We start from the raw sequence: 26,095 nt of genomic DNA on the forward strand, positions 1-26,095 counted from the left end.
TTTATCAAAGAGGGAATACTTGATCTATTGTGTGTTGGTAAGAGGATGGCATAAGTGGTTCTCTAAGAAGAGAAGAAAGTAAGGAACAGTTGTTCAAAACAGATTCCAGATGAGGCAAAGAGCAATGACACAGCTGAGTTAATCAAACTTACAAGAGCCAGTGCTCAGAACAGGGGTAGAAGGGTCAGGAATGAGGTGTCTGGAAGTAAGCCTCCCAGACAGACTGTGTCAGGGCTGGGAATTCATACCATGCCAACAGCTACCTTTTACCAGGGGGCTCGGCAGTCACCCCAGATGCCTCATATCTACCTCACTGTGGCGAGTGGGCTGGAGAGATGGGATTGTTGTGAGACAGAGAGAAGGGAATGACTTTCTGCTGGAACAGAGAACATTGGGAAAGCAGAATTGACCAGACATGGTCCTCATTTGGGAGCAGGGAAAGGAAACAAGGAGGAGGAATAATTGAGGAAAAAAAGAACTCAGGTTCTCCACAAGGGTGACTGCTGGAGGCTTAGTAAACTGGCATCATGTTCACATACTCTTTGAAACTTTCTCTCCAGAAAGATGGATACTGCTTAAATTCAATGAAACTTTTTTTTTAAATAATAAATGCTTGATAATCCATTAGGCAGAACAGTCTCTATCCTGAGAGGCACCATATATCTCCTACTTCAGCAGGTTTGCCATGAACTTGATCACAGAATACAAATACCTCCCTTTGTGTATCTTCTCATTTTTAACAGGTTGGCAGTTTTGAAGCAGATTTTTCTACTCACTCAGCCTTAATTAAATCTGCAAATACAAAAGCAAGGTATTTCTAAAGGTTGTATTATTCCATCTAAATACCATGGCTTAATGCTCCTTTTGGCTTATGGAATAATGAAAGGGTAGAGATAAAAGGGAAAAAAAAAGAATCTTTAATATATTTCAGGTATATCAACAAGGAAAATTGGAAATCTGAGAGTTGGTTCAACCCCAAATTCTATCTTTAATATCTTTTGAGGAAAATTTCTGTAGAGAGTTGGGGTGGGAAGGAGGGGTGACATAACTGTCCATCCATCATCTTGTGAAAATGTTAAAGATGTGTGCACCCAAAGCATTAACAGTTAATTTTAACAAGCAATTATTAAGCTTTTCTTAGTACCTAGTACTTATTCATATATTCAGCTTGCCTTTTATGGTAATAAAGGGAAGGGAATAAATATTTTTAAGTACCTACTAAATGTCAGATATAATCACAGCCCGCTTTGCACGAGACACTTCACCTAACCTGCACAACAGCTCGGTGTGCTTAGATGTTGCAAACGAGCAGGCAGAGGCTTAGAGAGGGAAAATGCCACACAGGGCAGCGCCAGGATTCCAGGGAATTCCAAAAGATTCCTCTCAAAGGCCAAAGCTCCTGTTCTTTGTTAATAGCCCTCGGCATGACATATTCTAATGTATCTTAAACCATTCTTTTAAAATTAGATGAAGCTCCCCTACTGCTAGTGAAACATACTTTTTACTTCAGGTCAGCTTGTTTAGAAGTGAATAAAAATAATAAACTAGAGGAGCTCCTGGGTGGCTCCATCAGTTAATCACCCAACTTGGGCTCAGGTCACTATCTCACAGTTCCTGAGTTTGAGCCCTGTGTGAGGCTCCAGGCTAACAGTGCAGAGCTTGCTCAGGATTCTCTCTCTCCCTTTTTCTCTGGCCCTCCCTGCTCTAAAAATTAATTAATTAATTCATTAATTAATTAAAAAATAATAATAAACATGGAACTTAGCTTTCACCGTTGTTTTGAAGAAGATAGCAAATAAAGACCGCCAATACCAAGTTCATTTTCACTTGGAGTGGGTAGGACCAAAACATTTTTTTTTTTCTGAAAACAAAATTAAGAATGTTTTCCCCTTAGTTTAATGTGGTTCTGTATCCTGTTGAAACTTCCTGCCCTGAAATGGCCATGCCTACCTCTGTGGCTGCCTAATTTGAGTTCTGGTGGCCATCATCGTCCTAAGAGATGTCCCTGTGATGAGTGCCTCTTGCTCACCTGCTTGAAGCCTAGGCCTTGTCTTCTGGACCAAGTGGACCAAAGATCCACCTGCCATCAAAGCATGAGAAACCTAATTTCATCTCAAGTGGTCACTCCGAGGGGTTCCTCTTAATGGCTGAAATGTGTGAGGACAGCTTGTTTGCTTGCTTTTTCTCTTTTTAATTAGGTTATTAAAGAGACAGAATCATATCAGCCATTCGTGTGCTCATTGTAATAAGGCTAGCAGCAATCAGATCAATTTTAAAATGGGCAATTAGGAAAACACAATTCCTAATTCATAAATTCAAGACCATTTCAATAGGGGCAGTGGGCTTGCATAATAAAGATAACCTAATTGTTACTTCATCTTCCCATCGTTGTGATTTAATAATACTAATAGATACTGTTGTAAGTGCTATGTGATTATTAACTCACTTATTGCTCTTAGTAGCCTCATTATTATAGCACTCCAAAATTGTCACCCATTTTACAGGTGAAGAAACTGAGTCACAGAGAGTGAAGTGACTTGCCTAGAGCCTCAGTTTGTAAGGAACAGAGCACCGATTTAAAACGAGCCAGTCAACGTTTCATCCCCGTTTGTTCTGCCCCATCTCCATCAGTAAAAAGGTGTTAGTTTTATCCCTTCCGACACCTTTCTCCCTGCCTCCTTCCCACAACAGTGCTAATGGAGATGAACCACATCAGCAAGAAAGAGAAAACAAAGGCTCACTGGCGACCTACATTGAAAAATGTGCAGTCCAGATGAATTTATACGCCAGGACATGATGATCTCAGACACATAGGGCGAAGGACCATAGGAGGATATTATGGGAGGAGGTGCCATTTTTAGAATCCATATTGGACAAATATGATGTTGATTGAAAGGCCGCTGAGTGTTAACAGTAAAAACTTTGGTCATATTGGCCTGGACCCCTCACCTGAAAAGGAATAAATGTGGATTCTTTCTACTGGAGAAATGAGCTAATACTCCTCTCTAGCCATTTCAGGACATATCAGCAGTGCCACACGGAGGACTTTGGTATTTATTCACCAAATGGCCTCATAAAATAGATTATTTTTCATGTCCATCTTCCAGATGGGTTCACTGAGCTTTACAGATCTGATGTTGCTTACAGGTACACAAGTTCTAGGATAACACTGAAATCCTAAATTAAATGTAGAACTCCTTCTTTTGGAGATAATCTCAATATATGCTGTCTTGAGAACAGTGAGCCAACCCTGAAAGCATAATCCTGCAAAGAAAGGATGGTTTTCCACCTAAAGTCCAGTGATTGGTTACCTTTGGTTATTTCTCATGGCTTTTTCTTTCATGTCTACAAAGACAAAAGTAAAGATATTATGTTTAAAGTTCAGCCATGGCCAATTATGACCATTCTGTGCCTATATCCGGTTCTGAAATACCCTAAAGGGAGAGTGAGTCGGAGGGATGACTTTTCCCAAAGTCTTGCAAATTAGTCAGTAGTGTAGTTTTCAGCAAACCTATTTCTGGTAGAATACTCCCCCCACCCCGATTCAGTTGTTTTTCCCTGTGACATTCCTCTGTGCCCTAAAGCTAGACTATAAACAGTGCACCTACTTTGTGACCTTGGTTCCTGATTATATCTGAGATACTAAAAGGGAAAAGAAAACTCATTATGAAGCTTCACTTATGATCCTGTCATTATTCGAAAATTACAGGGCTATTGCAAACAATTTCAGACAGGCATTTTCTTTTTATCATCTTGAATGTGTAATTAATTACGGCAGACCCGAGTTAACACAAAAATTCAGACTTTCATAGTTTTTATTTTAAGCAGAGATTACTCAGATTTGAATATGATAATAATGCCTACCTCTTAAAAGATCGGCATGTAATTTGGTCAAACCTTTTTGACTCTGAACAATAAGAGGTAAATAAATGGCAGATAAGATTGTCTATGGATTAGTCTTTTAGAGCTTATATTAATCTTTTCTGGGTGGATAAGTATTTAAAAATATTAGTCCAGATAAACATATTGCCAATCTTGCCTTTCATTTCAAATGAATCTCGTTTCTTTTGTTTGCATTTAAATCCACTTTCAGGAGCCACAAATAAAATATATTATATCATAAGAATCATAAAGTGCAGGTGTTGGGATGAAGGAACATGTTAGCACCTGCATTTTATGGGGACATAAAGGAGATATATAATACAGTTAAAAGAAAATTTGTTTTGTCTTTGTTTCCTCTGAGAAAGAATTTAAAAATATTTGATCCATCTAGAAAGAAACATGTTGGAGTAACAACGTGTTTAAAAATAAAAGGGGGGACAAAAGAAAGATACAGAAAGCCTTGATTTAGGGTAAAAACACCCACATACATATATCATAAGATGCTTTAATAAATGACATTACGAATATAAAACATGAAAATCATTAAGAATGTGCACGCGCTAACCGCCACTTATTACTTTCTAGTTTATTTGTGTTTCTAAGAAATCACAACGCGTGCATCTCTAAAAGCAGTCACCGCACCCAGAACTCGTGCTTGTCTGTGCACCTGAGCTGCAGGTGAACACGTACACTCTGCCAGGGAAAATGACAGATGGGTCCCGGTCAGCCTTGGCATCCTCCAGGACTCCAAACAAATGCAAATTTGTAGATCAAGGGCGGCCGTGATCAATCCACTGTCTGTTACTGGCACCAGGGCATTAAAGTAATGTTAAGAAAATGTCTCCGACAAAGCAAAATCAGACAGCTCCACCAGACACGAAGATCCATCTATTTTTAAAGGGGTTTAACACATAGAGTCAGGCTCCAGGACCAAGTAAACACCTGTGAGCTTTTAAGTGGATGCTTCCCTTCAGGTTTTCATTTATTTGTACCTTGATTTCAAAGGGTCCTGAGCCTGACTCTGCCTCTTCCCAAGACTAGACAAGTAGAAATGAGCCAACACTCTGAACTGCCTTTAGCTCCTGGAGGTGGCACCTTCACAAACGGCCTCTGACGTTTGCTGCTCAAAGTTTCCAATGTTTGATGCTAACAAGCTATTGGCAGAAATCATCTCTCACTCCATTCTTTAGCGTAATATTAACTTTAACATTTTAACATCTTTAACATTAACTCCAAATTTAATGTTTAAAAGTGTTCAACAAACAAGTTTCTCTGTTAAAAGATTTTCTTAAGTAAAACAGAATTCATTTATACAATACATTTAAGAACAAAATTGCAAAGCTACTGAATTTGGTCAGTAGAACATTTTCTCCAAAATGTCTTCATTGGGGTCCTCTGACGTACCACATACCATGGGCAAAAAAACGTCAATGATCAAAATACTCCACTAGGGGTGCTCCTGGGTGGCTCAGTCAGCTGAGCGCCCGACTTTGACTCAGGTCATGACCTCATGGTTCATGGGTTCGAGCCCCACATTGGACTCTGCTGTCAGCACCGAGTCTGCTTCGGATTCTCTGTCTCTTTCTCTCTCGGTCCCTCCCCCATTCGCTCCTGCTCTCTCTCTTCCTCAAAAATAAACATTTAAAAAATGCTATACTGGAGTTTTGGGGAACAGGATGCCAAGGGCTGGACCTGATAATTTTTTAGGTGTGACAAGAATCATGGAATAAAATTAGCATGTTTAACTTCCTTACTGGAGCCGAGGGCCATTAGAGAGGAAAGTTGCATTACAAGGTTGAATACTACTATCTCTAAAAAGTAACGGGAAGAAAATGGAGGGAGAAAAACCCGAAGGAATGATGAGTAACAGTGCCACCAGGATATGCCAAGTCACTCCCTGTGGTCTGCTTGCATTATGTTCCCCAATAGTCAGACCATCCTGCAGGGTCTGGCCAGCATTCCCTCTTACAAATGATCAACCTGAGGTTCCGTAATGTATATTTTAATTTCAGCTGAAATTAAGTTCTGCAAGAAGATTACCTATTCCTTCAGGTGCACACCTTTCCCACGCTGTGCTTTAGTTGTATTTACACATGCAAGGGTTTGCATTTTCCTAACCTCGAGGATGGTGCTCACTCTCTGTGTGCGGGGAAAGAAGGCTCATTGTCATGCAGCTTATCATTGTTGTATCACTTAAAGACACTCTCAAAATTCTAATTTTCAGCTTTCACTGGTATTCATATTTGGGTCACAACTGGCCTCATATCACGTGTAATGTGTATTCACTAAAGGAAAACAAAATAAAATCAATCACATGATAGTGACAGACAGAATATTTCTCATCCATCGAGTTATAGCAAAATGTTTAAAAATATAAAGATCTAAAAATCTGTTTTTGAAACAGTCACAGTTACATAACTCAGTCTTCAAAATGAATGAAAAATAAGTGTTTCCTGGAGCCTCCACAAATTTAATTTGCAGTTTAATATTTATAGTTTTGTCATACCATTCTAAATATTCCTCCAAATCTGGATAGAATCTATGAACCTATTCTCATTTCATGGGGTAACAAATAAATAGACATGAAAAGAGAAAAGAATTTTATTTCTATGCTTTGGCATCACAACCCTCAAGACAACAAGAGTTGACCAGATTATTTTGCTTGAAGCGGGATGAGACTTTACTTTGATTCTTAGGAAAAGGAGGGAAAAGAGATGAAAAGAAATTTAAAAGAGGAATAAAGCCAGAGGGAAAGTGAGGTGAAGAGAAGAGAGGCACCTGCACAATGAATTGCAAGGGGCTTTTCCCGCTGGGGGTGATCAAGTGACCCACTTCAAGTTGCTTGCCTTGCTTTCCAGGCATCCTGGCCATCTTGAATTGATGTTAATGAAGGAAATGGATTATATGTTTGGGTGGATGCAGGCTGTGATAGTGAAATAATACTAATACTAGAAAGTAGCTTGAAGCTGGGGTGAACAGTTAGCGAAGGATGCCTAGCGATGTGAGGGACACTGAAAGAGGGCTCTGAGATTCCTGAAGGAATGCTCCATCAATGGCCTTCCACACCTCTTTTAGCTCAAGGGCTAGAAGACCGCCATTGACATCTTGATTACATACATATTACATGCAAGTACATGTACACATGTACATCTACACATATGTATATGCATGCATTTAAGTGTCTGTTAAGAGCCCTGCTTTTACATACTTCATTTAACCCTTGTAATATTTTTGAAGTCAATTTTATTCATAGCCTCTTATTGCACATGAAAAAATAGGGCCCAGAAAGATTAGATACTATTTCCTAAATACATACAGTTAGAATATAATGGACTTAAATGCAGGTGTGTCTGATTCCAAAGCCCATGAGTCCAAAATTCTGTGAATTTACCACTAAAATTTCCCATTTTAAATAAATTAGGGATACCTGGGTGGCTCCGTAGGTTAAGCAGCCAACTTTGGCTCAGGTCATGATCTCAAGGTTCATGGGTTTGAGCCCCACATTGGGCTCTGTGCTGATAGCTCAGAGCCCGGAGCCTGCTTCAGATTCTATGTCTCCCTGTCTCTCTGCCCCTCCCCCACTTGTGCTCTATCTCTCAAAAATGAATTAACATTAAAAAAATCAAAATTAATTGATTAATAATCATCATCATAGCAAAAATATTTTTTGAAAGTGTTCTGTACACTGATCATGTGCTAGCACTACTTTAAGAGCATATGTGAACTCATTAAGTCTCAGTGATTGTGATATATTTCTAATACCCTCCTTTTACACAACGTGCAGAGTGAGATTCAGTAACTAGCTCAGTCACAATGCTGCCTATGTGAGAATTCAGGATGTCATACTGGCAGTATCTCAGAGTCTCTATCTTTATTCCTTTGCTTCACAGAATCTCTTCCATGTCACAGAAACCACTTGAACATTCCAAGTCCTATAAAAATGTCTGTTATTTAAATATTAAATGGCAGTCTCGGGTTTTCAGCCAGAGTCCACCACCAAAATCAGTGCTTCTTTTTTGTTTGTTTGCTTGTTTTAAATTAGAGCTTCTCAGATTTCAAGGGTTTCTAAAATAAGATTTAAAACATACCACCTAGTAATACTGTATTGCATATGTGCAAGTTCATAAGAGAGTGAGTCTTAAAAATTCCCATCACAAGAAAAAATATTTTGTAACTATGTGTGGTGATGGATGTTAACCAGACTTATTGTGGTGATCATTTTGCAATATATATGAATACTGAGTCATTACACTGTGAACATGAAACCAAGATTATATATGCCAATTACACCTTAGTCATTAAAAAAAAAAAAAGGGAACAGATTGGGTCTATAAGTAAATGTTAATTTCTGAGGTCACGTCCAACATCCTATCTGGTTAGCAAGAGAAAGATCAAACCTTAAAGTTTTTACATTCTGTTTAACCCATTCAATTCAAAGCTAATACATTAAATTCAGTAAGAGACACCTGACATAGTAGAGAATAAATTCTAATGATAATGGTATCAATGACAATTATTTAATGCCACTATTCTCTTCAAAAGGTAGTGAAAGAGTCAATAATTTTCAAATTAATGTTTTCTTTCCAGAGTACAGCCCCTGTAGCATTGCTGGCCATGAGACTAATACAAATTTAATGGAAGTCTAAAAAAAGATTCCTTGTCAATTTCCCCTGTCAAATTTAAATGGACAATTTAAACTCTACAAATGAATTTATAGGAAAAAAAGAAATAGCACTGAACATATAAATATGTCTCCCACCACCTAATTGGAATATTAACACTTGAATCAAGAGTCCATAAATAAACTACAGAACTATACAGGAAATGTAATAAACAGAAAAGGAAGTCTCTATTTCCTGCAGCCTTCTATCAGCACTAAAACAGGAACACTTCATCTTGGAAACAGAAAATCTTAAACACTTCACGGTTAACACAGAATTTTAATGGAGAGTTTAATGCGGCAGGAATTTTTCAGACCCTAAAACACAAACAAACACAACAAAAAACCACCGTCTCTCCTGATCGTTACATAAAAGAACACTTTAACACCAAAACACATGAAAAGGCATTCTAGTGTTTTTGGTTTGTTTGTTTGTTTGTTTGCTCTGTATTTTTCTCATTTTATTACACAATGATATTCTAGCTTTTTCTAGGGAGTAACTTAATTCTTGTCTGTTAATGGAAGTCTGGGTGACAGATGACCTGGGGGGAATATTAAGAAGCATATAGAGCAACACCTCTATATGCTTTGGCTCAGTCAGTTGAGCCTCCCACTCTTGGTTTCCACTCAGGTCATCATCTCAAAGTTCATGAGTTCGAGCCTCATGTCGAGCTTCGCACTGACAGTGTGGAGCCTGCTTGGGATTCTATCTCTCCCTCTCTCTCTTCCCCCCTCCTGCTCACTCTCTGTGTCTCTCTCAAAATAAATAAAGAAACTTAAAAAAAACTTAAAAGAAGAAACACATAGAAAACTGTGAAATCAGGAAGACAATAGAATCACATGGGAAGGGTTGGCCAGTGCACTGGCAGTGGGAAGGACCCAGGGAGAGTAGGGAGTTATCGGGGCCAGCGCTCTGCTGCTAACACAGTCCACGGCTGGTGAAGAGACCCCGAACCCACCAGCACATGCATTCTTATCGTCTCCAAATTTGCTCTTCTTTTTATGTGCTTTAGAGCAAAACATGGTTTAAAAACCCAATGGTAAACAAACATCATACTGCTACATCCCAGAACTTTTTTGAGAGAAAACAGTGGCATATTTACTCGTCTATCTCTGTATGTGTACAAACTGAGGTGTTTGAAGACAACATGAATATTGGTTCCTTGTCGGAGAAGATTTATTCACTACCCTTGGGTTTGATTATTAGATTGATATTGCAAACACTGACGTTTGTTAATTAATTTTTAAAAGGGTATTTCTGCTCAGCTGTAGAGCTGAGGAAATTCATTTCACTAAATGTCACATGAGAATGGGAAGAAAGAGACACAATTTTTAGACCTCAGTGCCATAATTAATTTTTTTCCAAATATAGATTTCTTAGCCAAAAAAAAAAATCATGTTCTTTATATGTTTCCTTTCAGAAAGACTGTCTAAAGAATTTAATGGAAACATGAATTTAAGCATTGTTCATTAAACTAAGGAATTTAATTTGTGATTTTATGAATAATAATATTGCTACATTCTTTAAGCTTTTTCTTATATAGAAATAAATAATTCACTTGGATGTTTTTAGCCATAGATTTCCATAAACACTATTTAATAAACATGTTCCCAGCACATCTGAGTTGCTCAGTTGGTTAAGTGTCTGACTTTGGCTCAGGTCATGATCTCGTGTTTCATGAGTTCAAGCCCCGTGTACGGCTGTGTGCTGACAGCTCAGAGCCTAGAGCCTGCTTTGGATTATTTCTCCCTCTATCTCTGCTCCTCTCCTGCTCACACTATGTCTCTCTCTCTCTCTCTCTTTCCTGCTGTCTGTCTCAAAAAAAAAAAAAAAAGAATAAATATTAAAAAACACATATTCCCAATAAACACATTTAATACTGACTACCTTCCTCTCAACAAAGGGACAGAATCCATTCTTTTTTTTCTATGTGACCCTTCCTATTCCCCCACAGATCAGCACTCTTGTAAACAGTGGTGATGAGATTATGCAGTTCACCACTTTTGAAAAGGAAAATCACTTTTTGCTCTGGGTAACAGCTGAAAGAATTTACCTTATTAAAGAGCCCCATGACAGCAGATCTTTAAGAATGCCTGTGCTTCTTGTCAAATATCTGAGTAAAATTTACATTTAGTTATAGAATCTTTTTAAAATCCTATGGCCCCCTCTGCCACCTTTCCCTCTAAAACAGAGTTAAGTGACAACTAAAGATCCCAATTCAATGCTGATTTTGTGGGAGAATTGTCCTTATAATAAACTGCATCTTTATTTCACTTAATTATTATCTGTTCTTCAAAATATCCATCCACCTATCCACCCATCCTTGCATACATCCAAGGATTCCCGGTAACATGACTGGTCAGATCTTCAAACACAGGAGAATTAGGATAAAGATGAAGAAAACCAACTTCATTTATTTTTTTAATTTTTTTTATCTTTATTTATTTTTGAGAAAGAGACAGAGTGTGAGCAGGGGAGGAGCAGAGAGAGAGGGAGACACAGAATCCGAAGCAGGCTCCAGGCCCTGAGCTGTCAGCACAGAGCCTGATGTGGGGCTTGAACTCATGAACCATGAGATCATGACCTGAGCTGGAGTTGGACACTCAACTGACTGAGCCACCCAGGCACCCCTCATTTATTTTTAAAAAGAAATTTTATTTTATAACCAGGACAGATTTTGCTCCATATAAAATGATATTTCAAGGAGACGTAATATCATATTCTTGAAATTTCAGATTCTGTAATTATTTGTACATTGTCTTAAATGTAATGAATTCTTTCAGTTATATCTTTATGCCACTTCCATGATCAAGAATCTCATCAGTGTTTTCCTCATTATCTACTATATTTCCTGCTATGGAGGCAGTTTTGTGTCTATCCATTTATTTGTTCATGTATTTGACATTAATGAATTAATGGAATCATTCATCATACATTGAACCTCTACCATGTGTCAAAATTATCCTGAATATTCGGAATAAAATGGTGACTGATATGCCATGTCTACCCTTGAGAAACTTTGGACTAGTGGAGACAGGCAAGTCAACCTATGATTAGATTTTTGTGGGTCTCCTGTTATCCTCTGTGCAGCCCAAGCTCTTTGTGAAGTACTTTTCCACTAGCAGAAACCATGGATGGCTTCCAAGGAGAAGTAAATTATGAATAAACACAATGACCTTGGACATTGGAGCCCCAAAGACCTGGATTTGAATCCTCGCTCATCATACATCTAGTCTTGGAGTTCTTTGGGCTTCCTCATCAGTAAGCAGTTGCTAATAATAACTGTTTTATAAAAATATTATGAACATGGCTGGGTGACTCAGTCAGTTAAGCATCTGACTTTGGCTCACGTCATGATTTCAAGGCTTGTGAGTTTAAGCCCTGTGTTGGCTCTGTGCTGACAGCTCAGAGCCTGGAGCCTGCTTTGGATTCTGTGTCTCCCTCTGTTTCCACCCCTCCCCTGCTTATGCTTTGTCTCTCTCTTCTACAAAAATATATAAACATTTAAAAAATTAAAGATATTGTGAAGAACAGATGAGACAATTATAACCAATTCATTCCTTCATCACGCCTTTATGGAACCCCTAAATATGCCAGGCACAGTAGTGAACAAGGCCCTTGCCCTCACTCTCTAATACGGAAGAAAGACAATAAACAAAGAAGCAAATATATAATGTAATGTTAGGCAACTAAAAGTGTTTGAAGAAAATGTTGATGGATTAGCAAAAAATTAGAGTACAGTTTTAGATGTGGTAGTCAATAACCTCAGTGACAACGTGACATATGAACAGTCATCAGTGACCTCTACATGTATAAGAGGTACTAGGATGAAGTAATTCTAAGCAAATTCAAAGGCCCTGAAGTGTTAGCCTGTTTGGTCTGTTAAAAACACAAGAGACTCCAGTGCAGCTGATTATAGTGAATGGAAGGAGAACAAAATTAGAGATATTAGCAAGGGTACATTATACATAGCCTTGCATAGCTGCTTTTGAGTTCTCTTCCAAGTGGGTTGGGAACTAGGGCCAAATGTGATCTGACTCACAGGTCTCTCTGGCTGTTGCAAGAAGGAAACCTGTAGATATGGGAAGCAAAGTGAAATGAGATTAGTTAAGAAGCTATTACCCTTAGGCTGGGTGAGAGATGACTGTTTCAAAAAAAATGCTAAGTGATAGAAAATGGACAGTTCAAAGTATGTTGGAATGTGGTCCTTACAACATATGCTGATGGTGCTGGTTGTGTTTTTTTTTAAATTCTTTTTAATGTTTCTATTAATTTTTTTAAGAGAGACACAGAGCATGAGCAGGGAAAAGACAGAGAGAGAGGGAGACCCAGAATGTGAGGCAGGCTTCAGGCTCTGAGCTGTCAGCACAGAGCCTGATACGGGGCTTGAACTCATGAACCATGAGATCATGATCTGAGCTGAAGTTGGACTCAGCCAACTGAGCCACCCAGGCACCCCTAGATTATTTTTTTTTTAATTTTTAAATTTTTTTCTTCTATTTTAAAATTTTATTTTTGAGACAGGGAGAGAGAGACAGAGAGAGTGTGGGAGAAGGGCACAGAGAGAGGGAAATACAGAATCTAAAGCAGGCCTCAGGCTCTGAGCTGTCAGCATGGAGCTCAAACTCACAGACCGTGAGATCATAACCTGAGCCAAAGTCGGACGCTCAACTGACTGAGTCACCCAGGTGCCCCTGGATGTGGTTTTTAATTAGGGATGTGGTGGTGTTTAACAACCAACTCTCTGAAAATGAAAGTCATTTGCATTTCACTGACGTACATACTCCCAACACGCTTGGGAGCAAGCTACAAATGTGTCTCCTCTGAATAGAGCTAGAGAGTGATGTACACAGTCCATTGTCTTGAGTCCATGCTGAACAGCTCAGCATACCACTTGTGGAAGGCAGCCACCTTCTGATATTCATGTGGTGATGTAACAATCCCCTCCACTTGAAGATGAACAAAACGCGGCGAAAGGGATTGAATTTCACTCCATAGCCAAAAGACTATGACTTTCACGTTGGGCGTATACTCTTTTTTTCTCACTGACTCTCTTGACATACTTGCTCTCCCCTCTATCTCTTGGTTCACTCATATTGAGGACAGCAAGCAGCCACGTTGTAATGAGTCCTATGGAGAAGCTCACATGACAAAGAAAGGATCTGAGGCCCTCAGTCTAACAACCTGTAAGAAACGGAAGTCTGAAAAAACATACTACACAAGTGAGTCTGGAAGCAAACCCTTCAGACCCAGTAGAGTCTGGAGCTGACTGCGGCCTTCAACAACAGCTTTCCTGTAATGTCGGGAGACACTTGGAGCCAGAGATCCACAACTGAGTCATGCCCTGACTCCTGACTCACAGAAACGGTACGATAATATGACATTGAATTTAAGTCACTATATTTGGGGCAATTGTTTGCAGCAATATGTGAGTAATATACCCTGTTTGTAAAAGAAAGAGAGGGGTTAGGATAACTACGTTTTGATGTGTGAGCATCTAGGTGAATATTGCTGCCATTTAGTGAGTGAGGGAACACTAAGGGAAAAATCATGTTTGGGGATAAAAATTAAAAATTTGGTAAGGCCAGGATAATTGAAAGAGCATTTAAACATTCTAGTGGAAATGTCTGGTAGATATTTATATGAATCTGAGTTCAGGGAAGGCATTATGGACAAAGATACAAATTTGGGGGCCATCAACTTGCCTTTCATTCCATGGAGTCATTTGTATCATCTAGAAAGTTAAAGCAGGTTGCAGGTGGAGAGGAGAGATCATCAGAATATAAAGCAGAGAGGAGAGAGGAAGTGAAGGGAGTCTAGAACATGTGAGTCTGAGTGAAAGAATTGTTTAAAGAAAGTGTTATCAACTGGGTCAAATATTGGCGCCAAGGTGAGTGGGATGAATACTGAGAATTTACCATTAGATCTGTCATTGTTGAGTCCATTGGTGAATCAGACCATCTATGCTCATGTAGTAGTGGTAGAAATAAAGTTTCATGAGAGAATGGGAGGTAAGCAAATGGAGGTGATATAGATTGATTATTGTTTTAGATAATGTTTCCTTAATGATGTGTTCAGAGAAAGGAGCAGTGGTCATGGGGACAGTATATCCCTTTAAATGGGAAGAAAGAAAAAGCATGTAGGTATGAGTCAAGATAAAGATTTGCCTGTGAGGGGACCAAGAAGGTACTTCCTGAATGACTTGATTTCCTTAGTGAACACGAAACGAGATCAGGAACTGGAAACTAGAAAGGGTGATGGGTGGTGGAAGTCTAAAGAGCTAGTGATAGGGAAATGAGCCTTTTCAGAAACTGGGACAGTGATTTGAGGAGAGCTACATACTGGACTTGTTGGACAATGCTGAGATGCCACTTGAAATTTCCCCATTAAATAGTTCAGTGAGAGCAGTCAGCATTTTTTTTTTTTTTTTTGGCTCTTTTTCCCAAGTATGATCAACTGTCCTCATGAAGGCACATGATGCTTTTCTAGGAGAATACAAGAATCAGAAATGGTATGAAGATGTGGAAGTAGTGGGTTGTACAGAAGGGCTGGCAGGGAGTACCCTACTTCCAGGGCCAGCAGAACATGAGATGTTCCAGAGGATGCGGAGAGCCTCCTCTTTATTTTTATTTATTTATTTTTTAACGTTTATTTATTTTTGAGACAGAGGGAGACAGAGCATGAATGGGGGAGGGTCAGAGAGAGAGAGGGAGACACAGAATCCGAAACAGGTCAGCACAGAGCCCGCCACGGAGCTCGAACTCATGGACCGCGAGATCATGACCTGAGCTGAAGTTAGACGCTTAACCGACTGAGCCACCCAGGCGCCCTGAGAGCCTCCTCTTTAAATGGAAGTAATATCCTTAGACTCCATTAGACTTCTGTTAGAGCAAGATGGTGAAGGGGGTACTCAGGAAAGAGGCTGAAGGAATGAGGGGTATTACTGATAGACCTAGCAGCAGAGATGAAGAATTTAGGGAAACCGGGAGAGAGGCAGACTGACCCCAATTAGGAGGTGCACATCCCCATGCACATGATGGACACATGTGGGTTTGTTGTGTTGCCTGGTGTGATGGCGATGGTGACAGGAGAGGATCAGTCTTGAAAGGGTGTGTGTGTAGTTGGGGGGGTGCCTGTTGTGTGTGGAAGATCAGTTCTAAGTTTACCTCCTGCCAGGGAATGTTTCTAGAGCCAGGAGGTGGGAGATGGGGTCCCACCAGAGGAACATAGGGTTCTGTGGTACAGGGTGGCATCAAGGGCACTGTCTTTCAGCTCAACTATCCCAGCAAAACACATTTCCCAGAAAGAAAAGCAGCATTAAACATTTTTTTAAATATATGAAATTTATTGTCAAATTGGTTTCCATACAACACCCAGTGCTCATCCCAAAAGATGCCCTCTTCAATACCCATCACCCACCCTGCCCTCCCTCCCACCCCCCATCAGCATGAAACATTTGTACAGGAGCATGCATTAATCTTTGAAAGAATCCTGCTTAATCCCTAACGTGGATGGAGGTTTTGAAAGGACTCAGCCTGTCTTTTATTTTAGCTGAGATGACAAAGGTCTCAGGCAGTGCCCTTCAGGGAAGTGTGTCTGTAAGACATTAAGAAGGCAGGAAACACTCTCCAAATGTCTTTTCCCCACATTTGGTTCTCACTGAAGTAAAAACAGCAACAAGGCCAAAATTGTGGAAGTCTTATCAAGTTTCTATCAGCTCATTAATATTCTTTTAATCTTCCATTTTCGGCAGTTTAATTTAGTTGATGTTTCTCATTTACATAGAGACAACATTCTTAATTGATTTAATCCCGGCTTCTGTCTTTCTAGCAAGCCTATTGTTATTTATTGATTTTAATTAATATATACAGACCTCAGATTTCAGCTTTGAAATCCAAAAGTTCTCCTTTTGAGTGGTCTTTCTTTTGAGCCAGATTATAACAGTTTTCTCTCGGCCACTGCCTGAATTCATTACCATTTTCATTCATTTGTTCAACACGTTGACTGAGTATTTATGTCCTAGGCAATGTACCAGGTTTTTTTATCTAGAGAAAAATGATAATAAACAAGTGGTATGAAATGATGAGGGAGCGTGTCTCTGATGAAATGACATTTGGGCCGAGACCTTAAAGTGAGAACAATCCTTTATAGGAAGAATAGGGCGCAGGGATTTGCCAGAGCAAGGAACCACACATGTAGAATGGCTGTGCATGTATGGAGGCTGGCAGATCACAGGGAGAATGGAATAGAGCACATGGGGAGGTTGACAGGGTCCTGTGTATGTGCAACTTCGGAGGCTAGGATGCGGAGTGTGGATATTATTCAATAGGAAGAGGAAGTCAATAGAAAAGTTTTAGACAGGAAAATAACACAATTCTACTTACATGTAAAAAAGAGTGCTCAGAATGACAGCTTTCCTGTCCGTCGTAGCCTCATGTGTTAGCACACGGACTTTAGAGCCAGAAGGATCTAGTTAGAAACCCCACTCCCAGTGCTTACCTGTTACAATGCATTTAGGTTATTTGATCTTTAGATATGTTATTTGTAGAAGGGAAATGATGATAATTTGTGGTGTTGCTTAAGTGATTGAAAGGGTCGTAAAGAACACAGAGTAATGCTGGCACAAAGTAGACACTCAAAATGTAAATTTTCTAGAAATTTCATAATTTATATTAGCTAATTCTAGCTTTGTAAGGATGTAACATAAATAATGAATGTATAGGGCTTTTTATTTCATTTAAGGAGGAGAGCAAAACAAATGTATACAATCATTTGACCACTGCCTCAATCAAAATATAGAACAACGCATCTCGCTAAGGAAATTGTCTCATGTCCCTTTTGAATTATTCCCTTTTTTTTCCACCAGAAGAGAATTTCCTGGCAATTTCATCTTTGTCTCTATTGTTCTGCCTTTCTAAAATGTCATATAAATGAATGCAGGTCATAGGCTCTAAGTCTAATTTTTTTCACTTAATATTGTGTATTTGAACTTTACCCGTATTGGTGAGCATATCAAGTTCACTCATTTTTTTGCTGACAATATTAGTTGTATGGATATATCATAATTCCGTCCATCAGTTGGTGAGCATGTGGGTTGTTTCCATTTTGGAGCTTCTTTGAATTAAGTTTCTAGAAACTTCTGCATATAGGTCTTTGTAGAGACATATGTTTTCATTTCCATGGGGTAAATTCCTAGAAGTGGAATTGCTGAGTTTCATACTAATGTTTAACTTTGTAAGAAACTGTTGAAGAGCTTTTCAAAGCTGTCTGTACGTACCATTTGGTGTTCACACCAGCAGTGTCTGAGAATTCTAGTTCCTCTGCATACTCACCAGCACTTGGCTTTTTATTTTTTCTAGTTGATTTGTAATGGTATATCATTGATCCTTTTAAGATGTAAGTCAGTTCAGTGTGTGACCCTACCAAATCTAATTGTTACTTATGTCAAACCACCTAATGTATTCCTCTTTCCATTCACTTTGACTTTCATTCATTCTGTAGACATATACTCAACACCTGCTAACAGTTTCTAAGAACTCTATGTTCTAATGATAATAAAATGTGACAAATGCTAGAAGGAACCAAAGGCTTGATGAGGATACAGTAGTTGCACAAAAGAGATTTGCTTAATTCAGATTAAACTAAATTTTAAAATGTGAGGGAATGTTTGCCTGGGATGTAGGAAAATGAAGACAATCCAGAAAGATGATAGGATAGAAATGTCGAAGGCATTAGCTTTTTTAAAACTACATATAATTAATTTCAAAATTGAGTAGTACAGATATTGCTAACTAATAACTTAGTCTTCTTTTATCTAAAATGTGTGAGTCTGGAGTGGCTGAACATCTCCTAAAAATGGGAACTGTCTTTGTAGAATATCTTTCTGACATATATGCTCTTTTTCATATTACAAAAGACTTTCCCCATTACAAAGTAGCTATATATTTTTCTCAGTGGCAGTTGAAAGAAACTGGCATTATTCAACCTCACCTTTCTTTCCAAAATTTGATATCTGATGTATGTTATCTATAGTAAGAATGGAGTCCCAGATCATCAAAGACAGACTAATACATTTTTTTGCCCTCAAATTACTGGTTTCCTAATCATGCCCTCTCAGATTTATTAAATTCATTCCAGGTTGGCTTGACACTTTGACCCAATGCCAATCATTTCTCTGCTTGATGATATACAAACCTTGTGGCTGTGATCTATTTTAGATATGCAATTTATTATAAAGGTTAAATAATTTGTACATAGTTTTTTAATTATGCCCATAAGCCTTATCTCTGAAACACTAATATAGAAGAAAATCATCACTGCGGCGGGGGGAAAAAATTTAAAGTTAGAAGAAGAATGAGTTAGAACAGTAGCCATAAATGTGATAGACAAAACATCAAATGAAATTAGATATAAACAGAAATCAAAATTAGTTCAATCCATTTATCTTATGGCATTTTGCATATATACATTCACCAGATATGCTAAATTTAGTAATATATTTCAGTTCAATTTAATTCAATAACTCAATTTAATGAAATTAAAAACACATTAATGGGGGGAAAATGGTAGCATAGAAAATCTCCCTAATCTCCTCCCTAAAACAACTGTGTAACCAAAATAAAACAAATGTAGAGGAAAAAGCGCATCAACACACATATTTTATCAGTCAGATTAGGCTTCAGTAATAAGCAACTCCCAAATCAGTGGCTTACCACAACAAATATTTAAGTTCTCATTCGCATTAAATATTGACAGCAATTTTGTGTAGCTCTGCTCCACATCAGTTCTACTCTGCAATCCAGACCCATACCTGGAGACAACAGAGGAAAAAAATCTAGGGAAAAAAAACTGGCATTTATAGAAAATGATAAAAAAAAAACCTTGCGTGGCTCTTAAAACATCTGATCAAAAATGGTGTTGAGACAGCTTCTAGGCTAATATTCTTTTTATTTTCACTTCATTGACTAAATCAAATAATAAACTCATTCGGAAAAAAAGAAGAGACCAAATAAGCTACTGGGTCTACATCAAAATAAAATGCTTCTGCATAGTGAAGAAAATAATCAACAAAACTAAAGGCAACCTACAGAATGGGAGAAGATATTTGTAAATAACATATCTGATAAGGGGTTAGTATATAAAATATGTAAATAATTGATACAACTCAACACCCAGAAAGCAAATAATCCAATTAAAAATGGGCAGAAGACATGAAAAGACATTTCTCTAAAGAAGACATATACGACCAACAGACACACAGTAAGATGCTCATAATCACTTATCAACAGAAAAATGAAAATCAAAACTACAGTGATATACCACCTCACACCTGTCAGAATGGCTAAAATCAAAAACATAAGAAACAACAAGTGTTGGTGAGTGTGTGGAGAAAAAGGAACCCTGTTGCACTCTTGGTGGGAATGCAAACTGGTGCAACTACTCTTAAAAACAGTATGGAGGTTCCACAAAAAGTTAAAAGTAGAACTATCCTTCAATCCAGTAATCACACTACTGGGTATTTACCCCCAAATATGAAAACAATAATTCAAAGGGATACATGAACCCCAAAGTTTATAGCAGCATTATTTACAATAGCCAGATTATGGAGGCAGCCCAAGTGTCCATGGATAGGTGAATGGATAAAGAAGGTACAGCATAGCACATATATATATATATACACACATAGCATATATATATATGCTAGCGTATATACATAGCATATATATATATATATATATATATATATATATATATATATATATGCTATGCCGTACCTTCTTTATCCATATATCCGTATATAGATATATCCATATATCCATATATATCTATATCTATATATAGATATATATGATGGAATTTTATTCAGCCATAAAAAAGAAAGAAATCTTGCCACTTGCAAAAACATGGATGGAACTAAAGTGTATAATGTTAAGCAAAATTAAGTCAGAGAAAGACAAATACCATATGATTTCACGCATACATGGCATTTAAGAAACAAAACTAAGGAGCAAAGGAAAAAAAAGAGAGAAACAAATGAAGAAACAGACTCTTAGGTATAGAAAATAAACTGAAGGTTAACAGAGAGGAGATAGGTGGGGGGTGGATAAAGAGATGATGGAGATAAGTGCACTAGTGATGAGCACCGGGTATTGTATGGAAGTGTTGAATCACTGTATCGCACACCTGAAACTAATATAACACTGTGTGCTAACTACACCAGAATTAAAATAAAAACTTAATTTAAAAAGTTTTTAAAAAAAGAAAAAATATTCCAACAGCCATGGGCATGGAGATCATGGACGTGTTTGAAAAAACAATGAATATATTGCATGAAAGCTTATACACATACACACACATTTTCAAAAGACAACAAATTTTTTTTCTCTAAATGTGGTAGAAATGTATCCAAATTGAAAGAGTTTAAGATTCTTTTGACTGGGTAATTTCAATTGAAAAAAAAAAAAATCCTGAGATCCTAAGACACATCTAATATCAATGAAAGGTCACTAAGTATTGTAAAAAATCAAATGCAGAAAATTAAAAATGCCACTTATTGCCTCTAGTTTGGAGGGGCAAGTAAAGAAGAAAAATGGGTTTTAAGAAATATTTAAATCATTTCTCTTGAAACACAACTAGATGTTTGGCCAAGTGGCATTATGTTTTCTGACTAGGATTATTAACATGGGGATGAAATATACTGACCCTAAAGAGAAACATTTTCTAATCTTTGGTGGACCAAAATCAGGAAGTGAGGGAAGAACATTAGAGACACCAAAATTCCTCTTTGCTTAGTCATTTTCCCCTCTGCCAACTGATGATAGTACAAGGTAATTATTCCATCTTTGCCCAACAGAAAACTGGTTGACCTGCAGGCTTCCCAGTAAACAAAAGAAAACCACAGGAAAGGTTCCCTTGTGGAATAGCGCACAAGCCCATGTCATTCTCATTCTTCTAAAATAATTAATTTGATAATATAAACCCAAACCATTCAGGATGTCACATTATATTCAAGATGGAGAAGTCTAACAGTGACCAGGAGAAAAGAAAGAGGGATCCAAAAGGAAACCAAACAATATTTTGAGACAAATGGTAGGTGTTGTTAGGTTTGGGCAAAACAAAACAAAACAAAAAATCGAATAAGCAAAACTAAACTATGGATCTCGGCGCTCCTGGGTGGCTCAGTCGGTTAAGCGTCTGACTTCGGCTCAGGTCATGATCTCACAGTTCGTGAGTTTGAACCCCGCATCAGGCTCTGTGCTGACAGCTCAGAGCCTGGAGCCTGCTTCACATTCTGTGTCTCCCTCTCTCTCTGCCCCTTCCCTGTTCATGCTTGTCTCTCTCTGTCTCAAAAATAAATAAACATTAAAAAAAATTTAAAAAAAAGTAAAGTATGGATCTCATGAAGAAGTTGTACAGTGCAAAAGCAGAAAAATAAACTTAGCATGCAAGAGACAGATGGAAAAGACCCTTGTAGACTAACTCCATAAATCAGAGCAAAATTTTACACAGCAACTGCTTTACATGGACATCAAAGACATGTGGCCTTGAGGATTAATGAGACAGGACAGCAAATTGAGATGAATTTGAAGTCAACTGACTCTTAAAACAGGAAAATAGTTCCCATGAAAAATTTACAACTACCTGAAAAATAGTAAGAGGTGGAACCTGCATGGCAGAAAATTGAGTTAGAGATGTGGAGAAGGATGTACAGATGTGGAAACCCAATGGATGGAGAAGATTATGGTGATGAGGACATTGCTAGAGCATGTGCAAATCTAGCCACACACCTAAATAAGGCATGAGCGCAGACTCTTTGAATTGAAGAATGATATACTTAAAAGAACCTATAGGGTGCCTGGGTGGCTCAGTCAGTTAAGCGTCTGACTCTCGATTTCAGCTCAGTTCATGATCTCATGGTTCCTTGAGTTCAAGTCCCTCATTGGGCTCTGTGCTGACAGCTTGGAGCCTGGAGCCTGCTTTGGATTCTGGGTCTCCCTCTCTCTCTCTACCCCTCCCCTGCTCATGCTCTCTCTCTCTCTCTTTCTCTCAAAAATAAACATTAAAAAAAAAAAAAAAGAACCTATAGCCCAGGACCAGATATATACCTGGAAAAAGGTTTTCAGGTAACTTTCAAGGGAAGTTACTATCTAGTAATATGCAATTCTATTAAGAAGAAACACCCATGAATTTAATCAAATATTTAAGAAATATACAGTCAAAATTCTGCAATATGCCTCTAATGTAAGCTGGTCCTTTCTAAGATTTTAAAAAAGATCAAGATCCTTTTTTTTATATTTAAAAATGCCATGTGCTACCTTTGCCCTGTGAATAACTGTCCACAGCTGATTGTGACTCAGAAGACATTGTGGCTCAACCTCAGGGAGATTTGGAAACCTGCACTGATGTAACGTAATTTAAGAAAGTGATATGCCAGAGCAAGGTTTTTTTCTTAAGAGGATATATAATGGTAAGATAAATGCCTGTTATTAGAGCTCATTTAGTAGCTCTCTTTTTCTCATGTGCACTGAATACAGTAGCATGGCTTACTTTTATTTTTTTTATCAATCCATTATACAATTCATGAGATATTAATTGCAACACTATTAGTGAGAAGACCATTTATGGATTCCTGGGGGAAAAAATCACAAGCCATGAATCCTGGGTCCAGCCAATCTAAATTTTACCCCGAGTTCCAGGCTTATACATCTAATTGTGTGTTTGACATTTTCCTACTTGAATGTCCAGTAGGCCCTGCAAACAAAATGTGTCAGTGCTGAACAAATAATCTTTCCTCCTACACCTCCTATACCCACAGTATTATTAACACTCAGAGTTAATAACAACCCAATTTCTGTTTCTTATGCCCAATCCTTGGGGTTATTTCTGATTTTTTCTCTTTCTCTCACACTTTATAGCTAACGAACCAGAATTCTATCCTCTCTATCTTCAAATAGATTCAGTGTTCTACTTTTTTTTTTTATTCTCTTAGTTCTCTTGATAATTATGTTAAACTTGTTCTTTCTGTTCTTTATTTGGTAGTAAAAGAGATCCCATAAAATATGATAGATCATGTTATTCTTGTACTTAAAGCCACCCAGTCACTTTTCCTTCAAAATAAAAGCCAAGGAGCTTATTTGGCCTGTATTATTTCACATAATGTGGCCTTGGTTCTTACTGCCTGTCCACCAACATTGCCTGTTAGCCTCCCCCACACTTCTATGCTCCAGCCCACTAGCCTCCTTGGTATCACTAGGCATGCCTGGCACTCTTCATACGGACCTTCAAGTACCCTTCTCCTCTGGGACACTCCACTCACCAATGGCCAGTGACTGTCTCCTTCATCTACTTGCTCAAAGGTCATTTTCTCCGCAGCAATGTCTCCAGCCACCATATCGAAGATGACTGCACTCCAAACTTCCCTGAATTCCCTTGCTGCCTTATGTTTCTACATTGTTCTTGTAGGTTCCTGCTCTACTTAAATCTTAAATTATTTATTTACTTTCTATCATAGACCATTAATGTATGAATACTAGGAGAACAGAGAATTTCACCCATTTTGCGTTCTGCTCTTCTGTCAAATCCTAAAGCAGTGCCTTGCACAGCGGGGCACTCAAAAAAGTTGCATTGATTGAATAGATGAACCCTTCAGGGCAAACACAGCCAAGTTTTAGATCTGTAGGACTTCAAGAATAAAACAAACAAACCACTCAATTTACACTTGTCTTTCTCTTCCAGTTTACTCCACACAGACCAAAGAGGTCAAGATAAAGGAAGACGAATACAGAAGAAAGAATAGTAGAAAATTAATTATGCTAAGACTAAAGAGATGATAAAATGTATTTAGAAATGCGTACTATAAATGCCAAGTATGAGTTAATAACATAGAGACATATTGGAAGAAGGACTAATGAAAGGTGAATATAATATTTTACAAATTTATAAATATTTGTATTATATAAAATATAATATTTTAAAATACTCAAATGAAATACATAAAGTTAAAAGGTGGCAAAGTTAGTGAGGAAGTATATGTTTCACAAATATTTCATCTCAGACAAAAGTAGAAAGTGAGTAGATAAAATATAAACATAGTATATAAATGAAGTATACACATAGACATGCAATTATATTATATTATCATGATTATTTGACCCAAAAAGTTAACCACAACTCAGTTTTGCAAGCATTGTAGGATTTCAAATCAGGAAGCAGGAGTGATGTGTACATGTGGTTGTGGGAGCGTTAGGGAGATGGTTGATATGTGAAAAGGAGGGATTGAAGAAAGAGAAGAAATTGACCACAAAAAGCAAAGTAGGAAAATAAAAAAAAGGAAGATACTATTTCAAAAGCATAATAAATATCTACTATAAAATAAGAGAGGGGACAAAATAAAATATTTCAATTTCATTGAATATGAAAGGACTGAATCTCTCCATTAAAGATATTCATACTGGCTTAAAAATGATTTAAGTATATAAAATTATTAAAAATGATAAATGAAGGATAAAAGTAAAGGATAAACAAAACCAGTGTAAACTCAGTATTAATATTAAAAATATACCTTAAAATATTCCACTCAGAAAAATAATAAAATACAAAGGTAGAAAATGAAATTAATAAAAAAGTTATAACAATCTGAAATCTTAATACATCAAATAACAGGAGTCCCTCTGGATCAACAAAGGAAACTTTGAGGGGCTCCTGGATGGCTCAGTTGGTTGATCATCCAACTTTGGCTCAGGTCATGATCTCATGGTTCATGAGTTCAAGCCCCACACTGGGCTCTGTGCTGACAGTGCAGAGCCTGCCTGGGATTCTCTCTCTTCCTCTCTCTCTGCCCTTCCCCTGTTTGCTCTTTCTCTCTCAAAATAAATGAATAAACTTAAAGGAAAGAGACTTTGATTTAAAAAATAAAAATGACATTAATAAATTTTTAAATAAATCCTCAAGAATTCAATAGGTCAAAGATCCCCACAACAAACATTCAAAGGATATAGCCTTGATAATAACAAAACAAAACCAGATATGAACACACAAAAACCTGGCAAACCAAAACTGAGAAACAAAAAGTGGCCATTTGGAAATTAAGAAATATCTTCCTTAAAAACAATTCAAGGGAGAAGCTACTTGAAAAGTAACAAAATTAGAACATTTTACAAAAAAAAAAAAAAATCTTTAGGATGAATCCTGAATATTTTTAGAGTAAAATTCCTCATCATAGATGTTTTTTATTGGTAACATAAAAACCTAATAACAAGCTTACATAAAACCAGAAATAATTCAAAATAAATTATAAGGAGACTTTAAGAAATATAAGAAGTTAAGTTAGTAAAATTGGAAAAAAATATTTCAAAGGTTAAATAAACGGTTCTTCACTGCTTCTTTGAAATGACCCATCAAGAGACAAACTCCTAGTATGACTATTTAAACCATGGGAAGACTAAAAAAAGAGAATCAACCATCTATTTAGGAGAGATTATAGGAGACTTAAAAGTCCTGGCAAAATGGGGAAGAGACTCCAGCTGTGAGTGCTGCCCCTGCCCACCTGACCC

The sequence above is a fragment of the Panthera pardus genome, unplaced genomic scaffold (assembly GCF_024362965.1).
Source record: "Panthera pardus isolate Hobbes unplaced genomic scaffold, ASM2436296v1 HiC_scaffold_10, whole genome shotgun sequence".
NCBI lineage: Eukaryota > Metazoa > Chordata > Mammalia > Carnivora > Felidae > Panthera > Panthera pardus.